We start from the raw sequence: 7,917 nt of genomic DNA, 5'->3' as shown, positions 1-7,917 counted from the left end.
AACTCAAATGATTGCGTTTGTTCACCTGAATGGAGGTTTATTAGGCCTATTTTACCAGAGTCTCTAATATGCATCTCACTCACATTTTCCATTCAATGCTGCTTGTTTAAAATTCTGTCTCGCTGTGTATTTTCACATCAGAGCTTATCAAAATCCACTGAAATGGGAAGAAAAGCGAATATACAGTTTTACAAGGTCACAAAGCTATAAAGTGCTGTTACTAACGTCTTCCCTGTTTATTGGTCCTCATAAACCGCTAAGCCTTAGCCTCTTTTGCCTGTTTTAGGCAAGATCTCCTTCAGTTTTCTTAAATTTGACATCTGCTTCTTTTTTTTTTGGTATTGTTCAGTTCACACGTTGGATCCCTTTATCGGTCTAATCCAGACACCTCAGTTAAAATTTCTTTAAAAACAAATTGGGTAGATGCCATAATTAATTTGATACAAGTGAACAATTCAATGACTGTTAATGATGTTTACCTTGGTGATATTAATTCATGAAACATTCAAAATACAGTGGGGTCCAAAAAATGGAAATTAAAAAAATAAATAAAAATAATGAAATAAGTAAATAAATGGATGAATTGTGATTGATTTATTTTCTATTTAAAGACAATTTAGCTTTCACTCAAATTATGCTATTTTGTGATGAATAACTAATAAATGATACTAGACAAAAAATAGAAGTATTTTCAGTATTCTTCTCATTTGCGAAAGGGTGTTTGAATCAAGACTGCGGTTTTCAGCTGGGCACTTTTAATGGCTGGCAGTGAGTGCATTATGAGGTCATGTTTTGATCCATTCCTCTCAAAGAAAAAGATTTGAGGTCTAGTCTTCCTCTCAGTAATGTCCTTTTGAAACGAGTGCAATTAATGATTTTCCTAATGCATAAATATTCACAATCAAAGTATTGTGATAGAAGAAGCCAGAGCTTTAAAACCTACGGCGGTACTTTTATCAACAAAGCCAAATCTGCTTTTAAAAATACTTTTCTATTGAATTGTTTTAATCAATTCTATTAGCATCTCACCGGGTGTACCTTTTCTTTCAAGGGCTTTAATAATGACTGCACTGGCAAACGTTAAGCTATTGACTTATGTCCTTTGGAATGGGCTTTTAATGGGAAATATCTGCTCCGAGGGTGTATCGGACCTAAATCATCATTGCAGTTTGAAGTAAAGCTCTTTGTTCAGTAGTAATTGTATGAGTTTCCGAGGGCCTCCCCAGCCATAAATTAGTGATTACGGTGTTTGCAGAAACTGATTTCAGATGGATGTTGCAGTAACTGATCTCACAGCTTTTTGGTGGGGTGGGGGGACGGACACGGCTAGGAGACGCTTGCACTCCTTCAGTGCTTTTGCAGCTCTCTGGCAGCCTAATGGATCACAAAGCCCTTGAATATGGCACTGTGCGAACCTCCCCAGGAGGCCTTTTCATGGAAAACATCCTTGCGAGGCTACAGTTGGTGCCTGGGCATCATGAGCCTCTCAGACGCCACAGATCTACAGCCGCCTTTTAACAAAACCTTTTAATGGAGTTACAGAGTATGTTCGTGAAGGTGTTGGGTCTGATGTTTGGGCATTAACTGGTTAGGAGAAGATTTATGAGGTTTTGATTTGAAAGGACTTGTGGTGATTTTCATCTGTAAACATTGTTTAATGTAAATACTGAAAATTGTTGACCATCTAAAATATGTTCCCAGGATCCAACGAAATAAAAAAACGTTCTTAAATGAAATTAGCGCATTTGTCTCATCTTTTCTGATAGTTCCCAAGACTCTGTCTCGCAGTGCCACTGCTGGGTTTTTCTTTCAACAACTCTAACGTGCTTTAAACACATCAGGCACCTTGTCATCTCTCCCATCTGCGCACTTTGTTATTTCCTGCCCTCTGTTGCTGTTGTTGGCTCCAGTGTCAGTTCCCAACTCGCTACATCTGTTGTCATTCTCCCACCCCTAGCAAAGTGTGACCTCACACTCCTGTTTGTGTGGAACGATGTGGTTTTTAAAGAGGCCTCGCCTTCCCATTGGCTGTCGCTGTCAGGTAACGCCCCACGGCGCCGGCTTGTTGGAAGCCGCTCGTTCCCGGAGAGGCTCTCCGGAGAGGCCCGTAAATGTCGGACAGTCAAGGTTGAGTATGTTCTAGGATTGAGATGGTTCTGGCCTGCCAGCGGCAGTCGAATTGAGAATTTATGACAATTATTTCATGCTTATTTTTAGCAGATGACTCATTTTGATCATTTTCATTAGTGTCTTGTGTAGTCTCTTCCGCTCCCTCAACGTACGTTATCTTGTTCAAAACAGGCTAGTGGGCACATTCTAATGAAATGCATCTGTTCAATTGGCTTCCTCACTGTTTGATCAATGCTAAAGCTGTTAATTAATGATTAGTGATGGGAAAGCCTGGGTGTCTTGCAAGCTCTGCTGCTGATTTCGACTTGATTGATATCCGTGGCATTGACGAACGGATTGAGTGTCTTGTCAATCTGGCCATTCAGTGTGAACAACAATTGCATGCGCCACTTCCTGCTGAATTTCTTTTCTACTCAAGGCCGCACGCACACGGATTGGAGGTCAGTGTCAGTCAGCTTCAAAGGAGAAAAGAGTGAGACGTAGCCTTTTCTCATCTGGAGTCCGTCACTAGAGTTCACCTTCAGCCTGTTTAGTATGCCAAAGACATATAGGTGAATGCGGAGCTGGTCGGCTCCTATTTTCTCACCAGCTTGTACAGTCTGCATCATGAAACCAGCCATAGCTATAAAACAGATGAATGGACGAGGCGTTTAAGGTTTCATTTAATCACTCGATGGACAATACGAACAGTTTCTTTGAATTTATTTCAATTTGTGCCTACTTAAGATTCAAATTAAACCTGTGTAAAATTAAAGCTCACACAGACCTGATAATTCAGGGCTTCAGATGAAAAAAAAAAAGGACAAAGTTGTCATTAGTTACTAAAATGAACATTTAAGAGCCTAATTACTTTTTAGATGACAAATTAGAGAATGAATTGATAACGGTGGTTGTTTGTTCATTGTGCTTAGCCTTATGTAATATGTAAACATATGTCATATAAAATGTATAAATATATATAAAATGCATTAATATACATATGCTAATTAATATACACCAATATTATTTTAAAAATATTTAAATATGTTTTCAAATACCATTAAAATGACAAAGCTGTCATTAGCTACTAAAATGAAATTAACCAAATTATTTTTAATGACAGAATCACCTGATAAAGGTCATTATTTGCTTAACTCTTCAGTTTATAGTATTTGTATTATTCAGGGCTCCAGACTGCGACCAAATAGTGGCATTTTGCGACCAACTAATTTTTGTGAGCGGTCGCACTGGCGCGACCACTGCGTTGTCCAACTCATAAGCGCTGCCATTTCGGTTGCATTTGAGAAACATCAAACGGCAAACGAAACGAAAGCGAAACCAAACCGCACTACGTTTCAGCTGCGCAGCGCGGACCGTTTATCAGCTCAGAACACGATGCAAACAAACTTGTCCGAGCTCAGAACAGCTTACTCGGGAGCCAAAGTTGATTTCACGACACTGTTACTGCACAACAGTGCTGCAAGATCCAGTGAGAGGCATTTGAATTCACTGCACAATGATAAGGTTGCTGCGAGATCTAGTGAGAATCATTCAAATTCTGCACAGAATTCTCTGTTATAAACAGCGCTGACATAGGTCAGGAAACCAGAAGCGGTAACGCTAACTGTAACCATGGTGTGGTTGTGGTAGAAATAGTCGAATGCATTACATAATTTATTTCAGAGTTTGTACAACCTTTTGAGAAAGAAATTCAAGCACTTTTCAATGACTTTCAAGCATTTCACACAACTATTTCCAGCAATTTAAAGCTCTAAAATGATCCAGTTTGAATGTTATTTTTAATGGGATGACCAAAATATACTTTGTGGTAAACAAACACTTATGTAAAATTGCCAACAACAAAAAAAACCTATCAAATCACAATTATAACCGGTAGATGGCAGCAGGGGAGCACTTATTGACTTATTAGTCATTCATTTCTACTTTTTCCTCTATATTTTGAAATTATAAAATCACTATTATAAAATAACAAATCATCAAGAAATCAGATTTTGTCGGAATTTTACACTTTTTTGTGTATGAAGTAAGAAAAAGTAACAAAGTGCCTTGAAAAACAAACTTTTCTTCAATTTGCTACTAAATCACACATAATCACTGAAGTTGGTCAGTTCCATATACTAGAAGAATAATGGTACATTTAATAAGAGTGGAATATATACATTTTCTATATAAAAATTTGATTTTGCTCCTGTTACTGTTGTTAATAAAAGTAAATGTTGTATGCATCTTAACTCAAGCTTAGTGCTTTACTGTCAAATCTTTTATTTTTGTTGCATTTTAGTCTGGAGCCCTGTAATTGTATTCAATCTGTTGAAGCTAGCCAAATGATAAATATTTGAACACATTATTAAACTTGATTGATATGTTACTCTGTTCTTCCAGCTGTCCTTTTGTTTGACAGTGGAGAAATGCATGCGTGAGCTGCCCTCATGAATCCTAAAAACGCCTCGGCTCCCACACCTTTTTGTGGCTGCTGGACCCTGTTGGACACTCTGGCATTCCACCCTCATCTGCGTCCCCCCCCCCCTCCTCTCATCTGCCATCGTCCTCTCTGTCATCGAAGGGATAATTAAACCAATCCCCAGCTAGGGTCCTGAGGTGCTGCAGGACGACCGTGTGCCAAAGCACGATGCCTGCTGACCTAGGAGACTTATTTCCCCACCTCCTGCCCCGTTGATAGATGGATGAATCCGTCTTGAATGGAACTGCATATTTGCTCTTTTTGTGCGTTATCTAATAATGGATTGGCCATGCATATATGTGAGGAATTACTTATGCTTGGCTAAGTGAATTAGCCCAAAACCACGGCCATCTGGCTTATGAAAATGAGCGAGGAGGGAGAGAGAAGTGCAGGAGTTAGAAACTAGATTTACATGATCAATTTGCATAGCTCTTTCTTTTCGTTTGGCACCAATGTCCACAACAAAAAGTTACTGACTACCCACACATAATTGTGCATAATTTCCCTCTCCTTTTTTTTTTTTGTTGTTGTTTTTTTTTAAAGAGAGACTCCTTGTTTGTCGAGGTCCCAGTCGAGGTCTTGGCCTTCTTTCAATAGCTAAATGAATTTGGTGCTGTATGCTCTCTCGCCTTTTTGATCTAATTCGATTAGTGACCTGGTAAGCATGAATGTGATGGACCTCTTCATACAGGTTCATAGGGCTTTGGTGGGACGGCCCGTGTCACATTAGACACCACCCACCGCCCCCTCGGTCCCTGGCCACTGTTGTCATGTCTCCACACATAGGAAAGGCATGATTAATGACCGAAGACATTGTCAGCCACTGGTGACGAGGACAAAATAGACACCCCGTCACGTTAACCTCTCACTCCAGAAGCGGTCGGCTGGGTGGAGGGACACAAAGCATTGTATCGAGGAGCCTCACAGGAAACCGAGGTTTAGGGATGGCGCTTGTAGACAGGAAACATTATAAAATGGGTTTATTAGAGATGGAATGTTTCCTTACAGGAACAAGGAAGGGCAGAGACACGGGGCGAGAGCTTTGTCTTTTTGGGGTGGGAAAAAAATGTAAATGATTTATTGCTAGACTGACACTAGATTTGTAACCCCACTCATCTCTCCTTAGGCAGTTCAGGCAAACATTTATAGAACCTTACTCAAGTTCTGGATCACCTCATTGATCAAACCTGTGCCTTCAAATCCCGCTCCACACAAATCATGGCCGTTTCCATTTTCAACTGATGTTTCAGAGCTTCATCTTGCGAGCAGATATTTAATGTTTCATTACAACATTGCCGCCATTAATACAAAGCCAGTTTTCCTTCCTGCTAATAATAGTACGGCTTATTAATTGAAAATGAGCAATGGGCCTGCCAGGCAACCCGGCAGAGTTTTCCAAAACTGAGGAGAGCAGAACTTCTTCTTAGTTTGTGTTTAAATGAAACGTCTGCATACCAATATATATATATATATATATATATATATATATTGGGGGAAATATTACAATTTCATCATAATCCCCAGCCAGGATTTGTATTCTTGTCATGTTCTCATTTGTTGAGAAAAGAGGGAGGGAGAAAAAAAAATGCTAATGTGAGCATAACAGAAAAGTTTTTTTTTTTTTTTCAAGAAAATTGAGCGGGGCCTTGCTGTGCAGATCTTGCTGTCATGATTCTAGGGTGTTGTGGGTCCTTGCCAGGGCATTGCTGTGTGGTTGCTAAGGCATTTTTATGTGGTTGCTAGGGTGTTCTGGGTGTTGTCTCTGATATTTTGGCTCTGTTCTCTCCTTCAGTGTAAGTCTAAGGTATTTTTTTCATCTGATTTATCATCCTCTCCTTAAGACTTAACTGATTTTATGTATGTATGTGTTTATTTATTAATTTTTTTCCATAGTCATGGTCCTCATAGAGGTCTTGGGCACATATAGACCTTATATAATGTATACCCAATATATACATACACATACATATTATATATACATGTATGAATGATAAATATAAATGACATTATAATGAATGAAGACTGTCTGAGCTCCCAGTGTCCCTAGAGAGAAATATCCTTCAGGAAAAAGATTTTCTCTTGAGCGGGATGAGAGAGAGAGTTGTAGACTGAACGCTGTGCCACTTCCTGTCGTTCCATAATCCTGTTCTTATCAGCACAGCTGTCAGCCCCTAAATTAAGTCGAGCTCCTGAACTCATTTACAACTGTGACACTCAAAACCTTCACTAGTTCCTCTCACTACTAGGGCTGGCCGATAAATCGATACCGATAATTATAATCGCGCGATATAAATTTCCTCGATAAATGACAACAAGAGTTTGAGAAATGTTCGATATAATGTTTATGCGGCAAAGGCGGAACGAAAGAGCAATAGTCATTTGAAACGCGTCACTCGGAGCATTTATCCGCTTGGATCAAAGTTCAAACAGCGGCGCGGCGCAAGCTTCACTAGAGCAGATGTGTTCACTCGCTGATGAGACGAGGAACACAAATAACTCCGTTTACAGCCAGATGAAACGGCGCTGACAAACAGCAGAAACACTGTGCTCAACGATACAGTCAGAAGACTTTTTAATCTACAAATCGCCATCATTTACCATGGATTTACTGTAGTAGCACTAACTGCACCATGGTATTGTGTCAGAAGTTCTTGTTGAATATTATTAATGAACACATCTATTAAATGTATTGAAGGAGGAGTAATGGAATATAATTACAGTATTTTTTTGTGATTAAGCTATAGCGTTTATGCATTTATAAATGTATTTAGACTACTGTTTTCATAAATACCTACAAGCCATATTCAATTTTTACCATGGTATTGAAGTGCTATATTTGTGGTTTTAACTGTGATTATCATGATCTAAATGTATGCTACTATGGAAGACCAATTGTTAAAAAAAAAAAAACACCTCAAACAGTCAGAATAATTAAATTTCACCATATAAAAATGTGTTTGCTACAATTTTTACAGATACTACTGATTTTGATAATGAACATAAATCTACATCTGCATCCTAACTCAAGCTACTATCAAATGTGTATTTCTGAGAGATACATTTTTTTATAGGCCTATCATTAATATTATCAGGCAACACTAACTTGTTTCTTGATTTGAAACAATATTACTCATTAGTAGAACATGCAGAACTAAGAAATAATTTTTTTTCTATTAAGATATTTATTTTGTTAAGGAAAAATGACTGGAAAAGTGTAAAGAATTCAAAAATGAAGTGTTTGTCATGTTCTGACCATAAAGAATAGTTTAAAACCACAATTAACCACCTGTTTTTTACAACTTTCACATTGGAGCAAAAATCTGCCT

The sequence above is a fragment of the Sinocyclocheilus anshuiensis genome, unplaced genomic scaffold, assembly GCF_001515605.1.
Source record: "Sinocyclocheilus anshuiensis isolate Anshui unplaced genomic scaffold, SAMN03320099.WGS_v1.1 scaffold1164, whole genome shotgun sequence".
Lineage (NCBI taxonomy): Eukaryota > Metazoa > Chordata > Actinopteri > Cypriniformes > Cyprinidae > Sinocyclocheilus > Sinocyclocheilus anshuiensis.
Note: the sequence above shows the minus strand (reverse complement) of the source record.